Below are 16,986 nucleotides of genomic sequence, written 5' to 3' on the forward strand. Positions count from 1 at the left end.
TGTAATAAGGGGTTAACCTTGCTTTTTTTTTAGCAAAATAGGACACAATCAGATGATTCTGGAAAATGCAGATTGTTAGGGCTTTTTTTTTGGCAAAATCAGATTTGTATGAAAAATCTAAATTGGTAAGGGGTTAACCTTGCTTTTTTAGCAAAATTTGGAGCATATTTTACTAAAATTGGGCAAAATCAGATGCTTCTAAAAAATCCAGATGTAAAGTTTCCGCAAAAACAGCTGTTGCGGAAAAAGAGCCCTATGTTGAACTTTACTGAGTCTGAGGTCTATCGAGGGGACGATCCTTATTTCAACTCCCGGAGATTCGCTGACAGTCTCTATTTTGCTTTTTAAGAAAGTCGAAATAGCTGAAGAGGGAGGTGAGAATCTATATGTGCCCAGATACAAAGAGTAGAAATCTACGCGTCTGGCTTTTGAAAATACACAATTGCGGTGTTCATTGTTGCGCAATGATCCGCCTAGCACACGACTGTTTTGCACATTAGGCTGTGTTATGCAGCTTCCTAACAAACCAAACACACTGGGCTCATTATATCGGCTTGTTTTTACCCATTAAGGTAAAGCAAATGGACCCAGTAATCTTCCTGGCGTGTTTGCTCACCTATAAAGACAACTTTTCTCAGTTTAAGGAAAATTCTAAGGTAACGAAATGGCCGAGTGGTTACGATTCGTCGTCCACGATAAGCGGGGTCCCGGGTTCGAATCCCGCTGGTGTCTTTTTGGTTTTTAACGTATGAGTTCAATTATTGACTATAAGAGATTTAATTTCCAGTCGTAAAGTACCAACAGTACCTTAGCTTAATCGGTAAGCACTGCTGCTGGTACTGTCCGCGAGTTCCAGGTTGGCGCCTTCGTACAGGTTCAGGGCATGTGGTCCACTCGGAGGATCAGGGCTTAGGGGCCGCCCTGTTCCTCCCTAGCTCTTTGCTTTTACATGGTGCCTGGCCCTCCGGGGTTATATGGATGGATAGGGAAGGAAGTGTGTATTGGTCGGGGACGCCGAGACCCCGGAAGAGAACTAAGGGATCGGCTGGGGCATTGTTATGGCTCAGACCGATCCCTGAAAGCTTGACTAGCACATAACTTTTTGATTTTTTTTTACCCTCTATCGTTTAGTTTGATATCTACAGCTGCTCGCAGGTCTACGGGTAGTATCAAAATTGAAACAAAGGTGTATGTCATAAATCAATGAATATTTCATAATTGACTATAATCAAAACGGAGATTCGTTTGATCAATATGACTATCATTATATAATGACGCGACCGGGAAAGAATAAAGATGTACATTGTAATATAAATATTATTTATACATCTTTCAAATAACGTGTCTTTAATTGTGAGCATTCCAAACAATACAGTAATTCGCAATAGTAATAGAATGGTATATGATAGCACGATCAATGCGTCTCTATTAAATTTAAATTTTTTTAATTTAGGCCCCTATGTGTGAAATATTCTTTGATTGACTATGAGCATTCCATACGAATGAGTTATTTCGCAAAATATAGTAACAACAAAAGAGAAAGGAGTTAGCCTTACATTTTAGCAAAATTGGGAAAAATCAAATGTTTCTGGAAAATTGCAGCTTGTTAGGGGTTAACCTTGCATTTTTAGTAAAATTTTGATGTTTATGAAACATTTCAAATTGTACGGGGTGCACCTTTCACTTTTTAGCGAAATTGGGCAAAATCAGATCTTTCTGGAAAATTTCAGATTGTAAGGGGTTAACCTTGCTTTTTTAGTGACATTTGGCAAAATAAGATGTGAATAAAAAATTTCAAATTGTAAGGGGTTAACCTTGCCTTTTTAGTAAAATTGGGCAAATTTAAATGTTTATGAAAAATCTCAAATTGTAAGGGGTGAACCTTGCATTTTTTTTAGCAAAATACGGCAAAATCAGGTGTTTATGAAAAATGTCAGATTGTAAGGGGTGAACCTTGCATTTTTAGCAAAAGTGGGAAAAATCAGCTTTGTGTGAAAAATCAAAAATTGTAAGAGGTTAACCTTTGCCTAATTAGGCCAAAATCAGATGTTTCTGGAAAATTGCAGATTGAGAGGGGTTAACCTGGCATTTTTAGCAAAACTGGGCAATATTAGATTTTTATGAAAAATCTCAAATTGTAAGGGGTGAACCTTGCATTTTTAGCAAATATGGGCAAAATCAGATGTTTCTGAAAAATTAGGAATGTAAGGGGGTTAACCTTGCTTTTTTAGTAAAATTGGGCAAATTTTAATGTGCATGAAAAATTGCATATTGTTAGGGGTTAACCTTGCATTTTTAGCAAAATTGGGAAAAATCAGATTGGTATGAAAAATCAAAAATTGTAAGAGGTTAACCTATGCCAAATTAGGGCAAAATCAGATGTTTCTGGAAAATTGCAGATTGAAAGGGGTTAACCTTGTATTTTTGCGAAATTGGGCAAAATCAGATCTTTCTGGAAAATTTCAGATTGTAAGGGGTTAGCCTTGCTTTTTTAGTGACATTTGGCAAAATAAGATGTGAATAAAAAATTTCAAATTGTAAGGGGTGAACCTTGCATTTTTTTAGCAAAATACGGCAAAATCAGGTGTTTATGAAAAATTTCAAATTGTAAGGGGTGAACCTTGCATTTTTTAGCAAAGTGGGAAAAATCAGCTTTGTGTGAAAAATCAAAATTTTTAAGAGGTTAACCTTTGCCCAATTAGGGCAAATTTAAATGTTCATGAAAAATCTCAAATTGTAAGGGTTGAACCTCGCATTTTTTAGCAAAATACGGCAAAATCAGGTGTTTATGAAAAATGTCAGATTGTAAGGGGTGAACCTTGCATTTTTAGCAAAAGTGGGAAAAATCAGATTGGTATGAAAAATCAAAAATTGTAAGTGGTTAACCTTTGCCAAATTAGGGCAAAATCAGATGTTTCTGGAAAATTGCAGATTGTAAGGGGTTAACCTTGTATTTTTAGCGAAATTGGGCAAAATCAGATCTTTCTGGAAATTTTCAGATTGTAAGGGGTTAACCTTGCTTTTTTAGTGATATTTGGCAAAATAAGATGTGAATAAAAAATTCCTTGCCTTTTTAGTAAAATTGGGCAAATTTAAATGTTTATGAAAAATTTCAAATTGTAAGGGGTGAACCTTGCATTTTTTAGCAAAATTGGGAACAATCAGATTTGTATGAAAAATCAAAACTTGTAAGAGGTTAACCTTTGCCCAATTAGGCCCAAAAAAATGTCTCCGGTTTCTGGTATGGAGCTTGCCCCAAAAGTGGTGCGGCGACGCGGCTTTTTTTTTTTTTTTACCTGTTTTTTTTTTTTTTTTGGCTTCAAATGTCGGCTGATGACTGCAAATGGTGCCCGACTAAACTTAGTGCAAATATATGGGAGTCCAGAGAGGCCACATAAATCTTATTCTCGATCATAACCCCATCTAAAAACACGTTAAAATTGTGCAGCAGCAGAATTCCAGTCAAACTATATAGTGAGTTTGGCGGTTTTGAAACATCATCTTGTATTGAAAAAAAAACTTTTTCATTTTGCCGACGCGCATGGCTACGGCGACGCGCGCGCATACCAGAAACCGGATACTTTTTTTTTTGGCCTTAGGGCAAAATCAGTTGTTTCTGGAAAATTGCAGATTAAAAGGGGTTAACCTGGCATTTTTAGCAAAACTGGGCAATATCAGATTTTTATGAAAAATCTCAAATTGTAAGGGGTGAACCTTGCATTTTTAGCAAAATTGGACAAAATCAGAAATTTCTGAAAAATTTCAGATGTAAGGGGGTTAACCTTGCTTTTTTAGTAAAATTGGGCAAATTTTAATGTGGATGAAAAATTTCAAATTGTTAAGGGTTATCCTTGCATTTTTAGCAAAATTGGGAAAAATCAGATTGGTATGAAAAATCAAAAATTGTAAGGGGTTAACCTTTGCCAAATTAGGGCAAAATCAGATGTTTCTGGAAAATTGCAGATTGAAAGGGGTTAACCTTGTATTTTTAGCGAAATTGGGCAAAATCAGATCTTTATGGAAAATTTCAGATTGTAAGGGGTTAACCTTGCTTTTTAGTGATATTTGGCAAAATAAGATGTGAATAAAAAATTTCAAATTGTAAGCGGTTAACCTTGCCTTTTTAGTAAAATTGGGCAAATTTAAATGTTTATGAAAAATCTCAAATTGTAAGGGGCGAACCTTGCATTTTTCTAGCAAAATAGGGCAAAATCAGGTGTTTATGACAAATGTCAGATTGTAAGGGGTTCACCTTGCATTTTTAGCAAAATTGGGAAAAATCAGATTTGTATGAAAAATCAAAAATTGTAAGAGGTTAACCTTTGCCAAATAAGGGCAAAATCAGAAGTTTCTGGAAAATTGCGGATTGAAAGGGGTTAACCTTGCATTTTAAGCAAAATTGGGTAAAATGAGATTTTTATGAAAAATCTCAAATTGTAAGGGGTGAACCTTGCATATATTAGCAAAATTGGGCAAAATCAGATGTTTCTGAAAAAAATTCCGATGTAAGGAATTAACCTTACTTTTTTTTTTAGTGAAATTGGTAAAAATTAGATGGTTATGAAAAATTTCACATTGTAAGGGGTTAAGATTGCATTTTCATTTAGCGAAATAGGGCAAAATCAGATGTTTATGGAAAATTTCAAATTGTACGAACCTTGCATTTTGAATAAGATTTAGAAAAAATTAAATGTTGATGAAAAAAATCACATTGTAAGGGTTTAACATTGCATTTTCCTTTTCAGCAAAATAGGGCACAATCAGATGTTTCTGGAAAATTGCAGATTGTGAGGGTGAACCTTCTATATTTAGCAAAATTTGTCAAAATCAGATTTGTACGAAAAATCAAAAATTGTGAGGGATTAACCTTTTTTTAAGCAAAATTTGGTGCATATTTTACTAAAATTGGGCAAAATCAGATGCTTCTGAAAAATTCCAGATGTAAAATTGGGCAAAATTCGATGTTTATGAAAAAAAATCGGGAAAAATCACATGTTTCTGGAAAATTGCAGATTGTATGGGGTTAGATGTTTATGAAACATTTCAAATTGTAAGGGTTGAACATTGCATATTTTAGCGAAATTGGGCAAAATCAGATGTTTCCGAAAAATTTCAGATGTAAGGGATTAACCTTGCTTTTTTAGTGAAATTTTGCAAAGTTAGATGTTACGAAAAATTTCAAATTTTAAGGGGTTAACCATGCTTTTTGAATAAGATTGGGGAAAATTAGATGTTCATGAAAAAAATTCAAATTGTAAGGGGTTAACCTTGCATTTGTTTAAGCAAAATATGACAAAATCAGATGATTCTGGAAAATTGCAGATCGTTAGGGCTTAACCTTGTATTACTAGCAAAATTGGGCAAAAAGAAATGTTTACGAAAATTTTTAAATTGTAAGAGGTGTACCTTGTATATTTAGTAAAATTTGGCAAAATTATACTTGTATGAAAAATCTAAAATGGTAAGGGGTTAACCTTGCTTTTTTAGCAAAATTTGGAGCATATTTTACTAAAATTAGGCAAAATCAGATGCTTCTAAAAAATCCAGATGTAAAGTCTCCGTTTAAAATACAAGGTTCACCCCTTACAATTTGAGATTTTTCATATAAATCTGATATTGCCCTGTTATGCTAAAAATGCCAAGTTAACGCCTTACAATCTGCAATTTTTAAGAAACATCTGATTTTTCCCAATTTCGCTGAAAGAAGCAAGGTTAACCCCTTTCAATCTGCAATTTTCCAGAAACATCTGATTTTGCCCTAATTTGGCAAGGTTAACCCCTTACAATTTTTGATTTTTCATACAAATCTGCTTTTGCCCAATTTTGCTTAAACTGCAAAGTTAACCCCTTACAATCTTAATTTTTCCATAAACACCTGATTTCGCCTTATTTTGCTAAAAAATGCAAGATTAACCACTGACAATTTGAAATTTTTCATAAACATTTAAATTTTCCCAATTTTACTAAAAAAGCAAGATTAACACCTTACAATTTGAAATTTTTCATACACATCTTTTTTTGCCAAATTTTACTACAAAAGCAAGGTTAACCCCTTACAATCTGAAATTTTCCAGTAAGATCTGATTTTGCCCAATTTTGCTTTTAAAAAATGCAAGGTTCACCCCAAACAATTTAAAATGTTTCATAAACATCTAAATTTTACTAAAAATGCAAGGTTAACCCCTTACAAGCTGCAATTTTCCAGAAACATCTGATTTTTCCCAATTTTGCTAAAAATGTAAGGCTAACTCCTTGCAAACTGTTAAATCAATACATGAAGTGTCCCATTTGACTTTTTTAAAACAAATTATTTTTCCAGTTTTTAGGGTAAAGGAATTTTCTCTTTTTCCTTTCTCTTTTGTTGTTGCTATATTTTGCGAATTAACTCATTCGTATGGAATGCTCATAGTCAATCAAAGAATATTACACACATAGGGGCCTAAATTATAGTTTTTTAAATTTAATAGAGACGCATTGATCGTGCTATCATATACCATTCTATTACTATTGCGAATAACTGTATTGTTTGGAATGCTCGCAATTAAAGACACGTTATTTGAAAGATGTATAAATAATATTTATATTACAATGTACATCTTTATTCTTTCCCGGTATAATTTATGGCGTTTCTTACGTCAATTGGCAATCGCGTCATTATATAATGATAGTCAAATTGATCAAACGAAACTCCGTTTTGATTATAGTCAATTATGAAATATTCATTGATTTATGACATACACCTTTGTTTCAATTTTGATACTACCCGTAGACCTGCCGAGCAGCTGTAGATATCAAACTAAACCAAAGTATAAAAGATAAAGGGTAAAAAAAATTCAAAAGTTATGTGCTAGTCAAGCTTTCAGGGATCGGTCTGAGCCATAACAATGCCCCAGCCGATCCCTTAGTTCTCTTCCGGGGTCTCGGCGTCCCCGACCAATACACACTTCCTTCCCTATCCATCCATATAACCCCGGAGGGCCAGGCACCATGTAAAAGCAAAGAGCTAAGGGAGGAACAGGGCGGCCCCTAAGCCCTGATCCTCCGAGTGGACCACATGCCCTGAACCTGTACGAAGGCGCCAACCTGGAACTCGCGGACAGTACCAGCAGCATTGCTTACCGATTAAGCTAAGGTACTGTTGGTACTTTACGACGGGAAATTACATCTCTAATAGTGAATAATTCAACTCATACGTTAAAAACCAAAAAGACACCAGCGGGATTCGAACCCGGGACCCCGCTAACCGTGGACGACGAATCGTAACCACTGGGCCATTTCGTTACCTTAGAATTTTCCTTAAACTGAGAAAAGTTGTCTTTATAGGTGAGCAAACGCGCCAGGAAGATTACTCGGTCCATTTGCTTTACCTTAATGGGTAAAAACAAGTCGATATAATGAGCCCAGTGTGTTTGGTTTGTTAGGAAGCTGCATAACACAGCCTAATGTGCAAAACAGTTGTGTGCTAGGCGGATCATTACGCAACAATGAACACCGCAATTGTGTATTTTCAAAAGCCAGATGCGTAGATTTCTACTCTTTGTATCTGGGCACATATAGATTCTCACCTCCCTCTCCAGCTATTTCGACTTTCTTAAAAAGAAAAGTAGAGACTGTCAGCGAATCTCCGGGAGTTGAAATAAGGATCGTCCCCTGGATAGACCTCAGACTCAGTAAAGTTCAACATTGGGCTCTTTTTCCGCAACAGCTGTTTTTGCGGAAACTTTACATCTGGATTTTTTAGAAGCATCTGATTTTGCCCAATTTTAGTAAAAAATGCTCCAAATTTTGCTAAAAGAGCAAGGTTAACCCCTTACCATTTTAGATTTTTCATACAAATCTGATTTTGCCAAATTTTACTAAATATACAATGTACATCTCTTACAATATAAAATTTTTCATAAACATTTCTTTTTGCCCAATTTTGCTAGAAAAACAAGGTTAAGCCCTAACAATCTGCAATTTTCAAGGATCATCTGATTGTTTTCTATTTTGCAAAAAAAAAAATGCAAGGTTAACCCCTTACAATTTGAATTTTTTTCATGAACATCTAATTTTTCCCAGTCTTATTCAAAAAGCAAGGTTAACCCCTTACAATCTGCAATTTTCCAGAAACATTTGATCTTTTCCCATTTTCGCTTTAAAAAAAATTACAGAATTACTTAAAGAATTACCCACAATTCCGGTTTTTACCGTTTAGGTCTGGCTCTAATCACTTTACGCGATCCCCTGACGTCTCATACACTGACTTCAGGCAAAATAGTCAGGCTTTTGCGGTCTAGTAACCAGACTTTGACTCTTAACGAAACATCGAATGAAAAGGGAAACATCAAATGCACATATTGCAAAAGATCGAATGCAAACATACCGATGAAACATCGATTACAAATAGCTCGAAATGTCAGACATATGTGTAAAACATTGCTCACATATTTGAGAATATCGCAAATATATTGTAAAACAACACACACAATTGTATCGAAAAACATCGCACATTTAATGCAAAAAATCGAACATAATATTGAAAACATCGCACATATATATCGTCAAAAACATCGCACATATAAATTGAAAATCGCGTATAAATGTGAAACATCACACACATATATTGAACATCGCACATATATTGTAAGACATCGCACAAATATATTAAACATCGCGCAAATAATGAAAAAACATCGCACACTTACATTGAACATCGCGCATAAATGTAAAAGATAACAAACACATATTGAACATCCAACATATATATTGCAAAATATTGAATATTGCAACGTTTGACACGCCATGGTTTTCATGCATTTTAAGAGTAGTAGAAAGCTGTACAAAACATGTTCCTTACGAAGATTCACTTCATGAACCCTTAAACTTCGCTCGTACTCCTCGCCCTGCAAACAGGACGCTGGGATACTCTGATGAATTCACGCTCTGATTGGTTGGATTTTGCGTGACCAGTGACCTGCGCGTCATCAAGGTCATGACTGTGCAAGGTTTGAAACGGCCGTTAAGACTGATTCATTACTCTTTTACTCCAGTTTAGAGATGTTTTTTTTCTCTTTGAAAAGCGTAATAATGTAGGAAATTCTGTAAAATTTATCTGTGTTGTTAATTTACAATTTCTGTCACTCGCTCAGGCTCCGTTTCGAATCACGAACGGTCGGATTACATTATGCGACGCTCAAAATTGTGTCCACATGGTCTGCAATGACACAGAAATCACATCCGGTATGGAATGTGCGCAATTCTGTGGGAAGTTTTCGGATAGCATATGCGCACATTGTCTAACTGCGGTCTTGAACAGCTGCAGCCAGATGCTTTATATATAGGTCATAGGCCACTTCCTTCACAAGATTCTGTGAAGTTCATCAGAGTATCCCAGCGTCCTGTTTGCAGGGCGGGGGGTTCGAGCGAACCCTTTAACCCTTTTAGAAATTTGGTGGAAACAATGATGGCGCTTTTTCGTTTTGCTAAACTAATTACCAAATAAATTTACCCAACCAACTAGCGCCCCCTTGTGTCCGCCACATACTGTACCTCAAAAGGCCATTACGTGTCCTTCACTTATTTTACGTGAAAAAAACATAATTATGCCCATGCATTTCTAAATGGAAAGAAAACCTGTTGAAATATCGCGACATTCAGGCGCTGTTCAGATGATCGCCTCTACGCTGTCGCCATCATTACTGGCTAATCCCGAAACCTTGGTTACCATGGTTACAGGATGTCATTACCTTCTGGTAATGTAAAAGGCTTACCAGATATGAGCAATGGCGGATCCAGTATTTTCCGAAAGGGATGGCAGAGTATTACAAGTCCAGCTTTTTTCAAGGGGGTGGTACACTGTAGATGCGGCGTTGCAGTCAACGCAAAAAAAAACCACGAAGAAAGGAATCAAAATTTCCAATTTTTGAGTAGTAACGTAACGCGTTATTCTGTGAACTTCAGGAAATTTGGATTTGTTTCAATAGTCCTTTGGTTAAGTGGGGAGTGTGCCTAGTGGTTAGGGTTCACGACTCAAGATCAGAGGGTCAGGGGTTCGAATCCAGCTGCTGGTCATTTGTTGTGTCCTTGGGCAAGCCACTTCACCCCCACTTGCCTCTTTCCACCCAGGAGTATAAGTGGGTACCGGCATTAGCTGGGGAGTAACCTGCGATGGACTAGCATCCCATCCAGGGGGAGTAGAAATATTCTCAGTAGTTCATGCTACTCAAACCGGAGATAAACGCCGGCCTGATGGGCCACATTGCCTCGTGATAGACATCCCCCTTTGATCAGACGGAGTCAAGGGCGGATCCAGGGGGGGGGGGGGGCCAAAGGGGGCCATGCCCCCCCCCCCCCCCGAAAACGAAACCAATTTTTTTTTTTTATGTGACATCGCAATTAAGGCAGGCAATGAGTACACCACCATCTTTTCCTAAAAAAAACATTGGTTAAAAAGGTCAGAAATTGCCTCAGATCGCACCACAGAGCATCTAGAATCCAAAAAAATTTCGGGGCCCTTAAGCGGGCCCCGAACCCCACGCCGTAATTTTTTTGGACCCACTTTTTGGGGGGACCAAAAAATTTTTGGGCCCCCAAAAAATTGTGTTCTGGATCCGCCCTTGGACGGAGTGGGTACCGGGTGGCTGGTGGTTAGCCACCCTCGAATCCAACTTTGATGAGGGAAGCTATACATTCACGAGGGAGCCTGTTTAAGAGCCTGAGAAAATGCGTTGAACCAAGAGTGCCATGAAGCGACACGTAACCCACGTCAAGTTCATCCCATCCAGGTGAAAATATCAGTCTCGGAGGCGATTGCCTTTCCCGGAATCCCTCGTGTGTTGTCCTGCCTCAATCAGCCCCTCCCGACCGATCGACTGATTAATAACCCACCGACGCCAAGGTGGCAGTTTCTCCTTTCCTGCGCAAGCCCCCGCAAACCCTCTAGCGGTCTCAAGTGTCTTCCCCTCCCGTAGGAGTAATCACTGAGACGGGGCAACAACAACAGTTCTTCGTCGATTGGTCTAGCCAGTATTAGGCAGCTTTCATGCATGAAGGCATAGCCGACGAATTTTAACGCGAGAGCGGATTATTGGGAAGTGTTTATGCTTCAGCAGGGTTGCGTTTGGGAAAACATGAAACCATGTTGCATATTGTGTGAACTGTCCCTGGCTGACGTATGACATCGTGTGACATCGTGATGGGTTAGTCTAGTCTCTCTCGTAGATTGCAAAGTCAGGAGGCCCAATGACACGATAGCTAGGGGCGCAAAAGCAATCCCATGTGAATGTTTGTTGTTGTTGGTGGTGTTGGTGGTGTTGGTGCTTGGTGGTGTTGGTGGTGTTGTTGGTGTTGTTTTTGGTGTTGGTGTTGGTGTTGGTGTTAGTGTTGTTGTCGTTGTTGTCGTTGTTGTCGTTGTCGTCGTTGTCGTCGTTGTCGTCGTTGTCGTCGTTGTTGTCGTTGCTGTCGTTGTTGTCGTTGTTGTCGTTGTTGTCGTTGTTGTTGTTGGCAATCTAAGTGTCCTTTGTGCCAGTCACTGTATAGATCTAGAGGTAACGTGGAGTCAAATCACTAGCTGGAGTAATTGGTGAGGCGGCAACAGTACCGGTGTTTCCGACGATGCTGGAGGACATGATAGACTGGTTAACTGAACTCTGGCTGTATGCAGTGCCACTGTTTTCAAAAGGTCAAAATAGCTCCCTATTCAGTGATGTAGGTGTACATAGATGTGATGCGTCAGCAATATCCTGTTATGTCATGTATGTATCAAGCAGAATCAGAGTATGGGAAAATATAAATTAATGAGTTTCCACTAAGGGCCATCACGTTTCACCACAAATCCACTCTCGGCCTACACCCAAGTTAATATACATCTAATAACTTTTTTTGCAGGATTGAGGGGAGAGAAGGGAGAAATCCCCAGTGAAACGAGAAACAAATCTTTCAAATCCACAGAAGAGGCCTGAAAAGAGACTGCAATTTTTTTTTTTTAAATTCTTAAATGTCAAGTCATAAAGTTCTGAAGTGACTCGGCCATTACCAGCGTTGGGCCGTGAAGTTGGGCATGGGACGCGCACAAAACGTACCAAAGTGCGCATGCACAGAGTGTCCTTCACAATCTGGCTCTAGCGTGTGTAGTCTGGTTCCCAGACCTGACGATTCCGATGTTCTGGTTCCTTACCATGCTTTACAAATGCTAATACAAATTTTCATATTCATGAGCAAAAGTGTGATGTCATTTCAGGCAGAAACCCAAACGTTACACCTATTTCAGCACCAAAAGTTGCCTGATTTTGGGATATTTCGCTGTAGTAAAGTTTCTTTTCTTTGGTGATTCGTATGTATGGCAGTAAGGCAATGAGCAAAGTTTTCTCACAAATGTTTTCAATAAGCATTTTTTGGGGGTTCGTAATTTGAACTGAAAACCCCTAAACTGAACAGTGTCTTTCTGAAAATAACACCACAGCAACACCAACAGCGCCCTCGGTTTTCCAGAAAAGCATGGATTTTTTTAACGTTTAAAGAAGTGCACTTTTTTATTAAATTAACCAAAAAGGGATGTCGGATATTTTTCATATAGGCCTATATTTAAGAGGAGTAGAAAGTGGCACAAAATATGTTTCTAAGAAAAATTCCATTCATGACCCCTTTAAATCAGTGTTTGTTTTTGTATGAGGTGTCGGAGTACAGTAGACAGAATCAATTCGTCGCAGCGTGAGATTCGAAAACACAATGTTTTCAACTTGAGTTAAAATGTTGGGACCTTTACCCATCCAATAGTCCTTTATCATGCTGCCACCATTTTAGTCATGTTCCCAGTATCCAATAACAGTACTGAATGATAATGTTTTTGTGCAAAAAGGAACCAGACTATTTTTTCTTCCAGCCTCGCTTTGGTTACATTGATCTGAATGGGAGAAAAAATATAATTGCTGCAACATGATAATGGTCTATAGGCCTGTGCAGTATAAGCGAAACGATAAAAAAAGGATTGGGTGTTTTTTTTGAGGAGTGGACGTTATATTATTCACACCGAACGTTAAAACACGAAAACACACGTTGGAAAGAAAATCACGAAGTAGGCTTACACGTAAACCCAAGGGCTACTATTGGAAACGAGGTTGAAAAAAAAAGTAGGCCCTGGACGAGGTTGGACAATGCGATCAACAGTCGTCAAAGCGTCAGGTCAGGGAACCGACTACGTGTACATGTATATCTCAAGTACATGTACATGTACATGGAGTCTGTATAGCCCCAATATAAATAGGACCTACCGCGCAACCGTACCGTTTCGAGTGTAGGCACGGATCGTTTTGAAGTGGGTCTTCTCGTGGAAAGCCGAGAAACACCTCGAGGATATTTCAAGAGAGGTTGAGTCCGATCAATTCCGTGGTAGAACAAAGGTCGTAATTATGGTCTTTGACATATTTATCCCGCAGCCCACTGCCTATATATACGGTACTAGAAGGTTCACTATATTGATCGCGGCGCGGTCGTTCAGCCCTCGGTCAAGAGCAATGAAGAGGCGGCGGTGGCATGGTGCAGTTTTCCATGTAAAAGCCCCTTTGGACATGACAGACGAGCTGGACAATTTCTGCCTTTAAAGCGAACCTTTTTTTCATAATTAGGTTTTAATGCATCATAGCTCGATCACCGGGTGAGCGGCAGTTTATGTGGAGAGGCTATTGGAACTCGGCCATCCACATTGACGTTCTTGCCTTTAAAGGAAGTTCTGCTCGAAAAGACGTCACAATTTCTAAAGTCGACTCCGATTGGCTGGCGCGAGGTGTGGCGTAAAATTTGCATGCACATATTAATAGGCCTATCACACATTGTTGCGGAGCTTGCGGGCTCCGTGGATGATACCCAGACTTCCGCTTTGCTTCATCTCTAAATTAGTGTTCAAGGTCATACAGGGCCAGCCTAGTGTCATCTTTGTATCTATCTCGCTGACAGACTGACAGTCACTTGCACAACCGGGCAGTGCTGTCCTATAGGATTACCGTGTAACGCCAACGAATGGGCTTAATCCGGCCCATTGTGTCTATAGACCATAGCCATTAAAAGACTTCTTAATAGCCACTTTTAATCAATCGAATGAATAATTGAGCAGATTTTTGTGCACTTTGGACCGTTTTTTCTGAGGCTTGCCCTGTCTTGCTGTTTTCAATTCGCATATAAATTCCTTTTTAAGTACGTTTCTTTACCTTTTACAAAACCAAATCAAATTTACAATCTATTCCCAGTCTCAAACTGAGTAGATGTAGTGTGTATTTTAAACCATTTGCCGCACACGATGTTTGCATTCAGGATGTAGGCCTATATAGGAGTTTGGAAGACTCCCGCAAATTTGCAAAATATCGCTGCCTTTATGTCAACTTTCACACTACATTGCACCACAAAAAAAAGAAAAAAAATAAGTGTGCAACCACATGCATGGATCGAAGACTTGGAAGCACACACATATCGCTGCGTTTGTGTCAAGTTCACGCTGTATTGCACCACATAAAAGAAAAAAAAATGTGTCCGACCACATGCATGGGTTGATGCTCACAGGTATACTGAGAATCTATCACACATGGAGAGCGTGCGTTCATTATTGGTGTAGCATATTCGCCCCAAGCGGAATATCGTAATGGGAATCCTAACGTGTTGATTCAAACATACCGGCATCCAGCTGGATAAATGACCGCCGTCCAAATTTATGGGTGGAATTCTATACGAAACGAAAACGATGTTATAGACCTGAATATCATTAGTCTATGTACTATTTTTGTTTTGCCCTTAGGGCCAATTTTTTGGAGTTCGCCCCCAATGTTTAAACAAATTGTAACAATTGTTGTTGTTGTTGTGTCCTTATTTACATAATTGATTTGTGTGATTTCCACTTCTATGCTACCTATAGTTTAAAACATGTTTCTCTTGATTGTATTTCTCTCACATTGTCATTTCGTTTTACGTTGTAAGCCACTGTGAACTATTGAACTTGTTAGGTTTAGTTACTCCAATACATTCTAACGTGATATTTCTTCCACTGCAAACAACGGTGTTGTCTATAATAGAACACCGGTGTTATCTATAATAGGAATACAGATATGAACGTTTAACAGTTAAACGTTCATATCTGTATTCCTATTTTAGATAACACCGGTGTAAAATTTACACACCGTTGTTTCTGGAGTGTCGATTTTGAAGTTGATTTACAGTAAACAACTCATTCAGATTTTGTTAACATATACGTCGAATATGAACTGCAGCATGAGTGTACTACAAAGCCATTGGAGCGTTGCTGAAAGATTGTCAGTTTTGACTGATCTTAGTGGTGAAATAGGTCACATTCATATACACTCTAAAAACAGCTTAGTCAATTGACTGGTTTTCCTAGTTGTTGAAAATGGACCAGGAATTTAGTTAAACATGCAAAGTTTCATACTATGACTAGAAAAAGTAGTTGGGTGCGACTCCAATGTCAGTTATTTGCATAACTATTTTTCCAAAGTCAATAATACTGACTGAAAAAATGTAGTCAGATTGACTGATTTTCAATTCCACCCAGCTGACCCTGAATGGCTAGTCAATTTAAACTGGTTTCCAGTCAAATCTGACTAATGCTGTTTTTAGAGTGTACAGCCTTCTTTAAACAATGGAGAGATCCACCACAGGTGAACTGATGGCATCATCTCAAAAGGATTTTTTTTCTATAGCCAAAAATCACGGGTGCGTGTTCGAAATGCCGGAACAAACCAACAAGACAATTCGCGCAAACGACATAAAAGATAAATGTGGGGGAAAATCCCCTTTAAAAAAATCTCCGTTAAACCGCAATGCCCGCACCACTATAATAGGAATAGTCCAAATGGATGTCTATTTATGCCTATGATTGAAATAGGAAAAACACCAACATAAGAATGCATTCAAAAATCTTGTTTCAACTATTAAAATCAGTAAAAAGCTATCATTTTTGTGGGTGATAAATGAAAGGCTTTCGAGGGTATTATTAAAAGATGTTGGCGATGCACGACTTTCATAGAATCCAGTCATTTTATGTGGTCCGCGTATAAAAGAAAGTATGCGTGTCAACACCCACAATGCTGCTATGGTAATGTCATCACAGCCAAACAGAATTAATTAATGCGAGGAGAAATGATATGGACAGGACGGAACTCATTCTCCCCGTACATGGAAAAGCTCTCTGAGTTTGTTTTTCCGCCCTGCAGCGAAATCGTGCATGCAACAATGCCCCTATGCGACGAGTGATATATTACACACTTGTTGCTGCCAGGACCTCGCAATTAATAAGTCTGTTTTTCTTTGTTGGGGGGGGGGGGGGGCTTGGGTTTTGTAATGTCCGTTTACCGAAGCCTGTATTGCCCGGTACGTTTGAGAGGAAAGAGCTCGTACGAATATACGTGGGGTTGATGAATTCTCGCCACGTCTCTTGCGCTGATTAAACGTCGATTTTGTTTTCAGTCTCTCCCCGATTTTCTTTAATATAAGGACAATTAATTCTACAAAATCAAGCGGCGCACTTGAGAGTGTAATCCGGTTCAACATCCCAAGTATAGAATCTGCTTATGTATTCGGAACCCTTATGTTTCACAATTCAATCAAAGAAAAGATAAAAGATTTCGTGCATGTGTCCACAATTCACACGAAATGCGATCAAAATTTAATAAACAAAATATCTAAATGTCTTCATTTTGAGAGCGTCATTTTTGCGCGTGCAATATTTGATACGGTGGCATTTATTTTTTTTATTCAAATCAATACTGAATCTGTTTTTTGTTCTGGACTTTGGGTAGTTGTATGTTCTGTTTTTAAACGATGCAGATGGCCATGTCCATGAAACAGCCGTCAAGACAGTTTCCACGTTCGCGGGCGTCTTAAAATGGTATTAATTCGAACTTCGTAGCCCAGCAACAGAAGTGTATCACTGAAATGGCACGCACTTGTTTGTTTCCAAGCATCCAAATGCTGCCTGTAAACCGTTAAGGCCTTGTTTCTCTTATG

The sequence above is a fragment of the Patiria miniata genome, unplaced genomic scaffold (genome assembly GCF_015706575.1).
Source record: "Patiria miniata isolate m_02_andy unplaced genomic scaffold, ASM1570657v1 HiC_scaffold_4, whole genome shotgun sequence".
NCBI lineage: Eukaryota > Metazoa > Echinodermata > Asteroidea > Valvatida > Asterinidae > Patiria > Patiria miniata.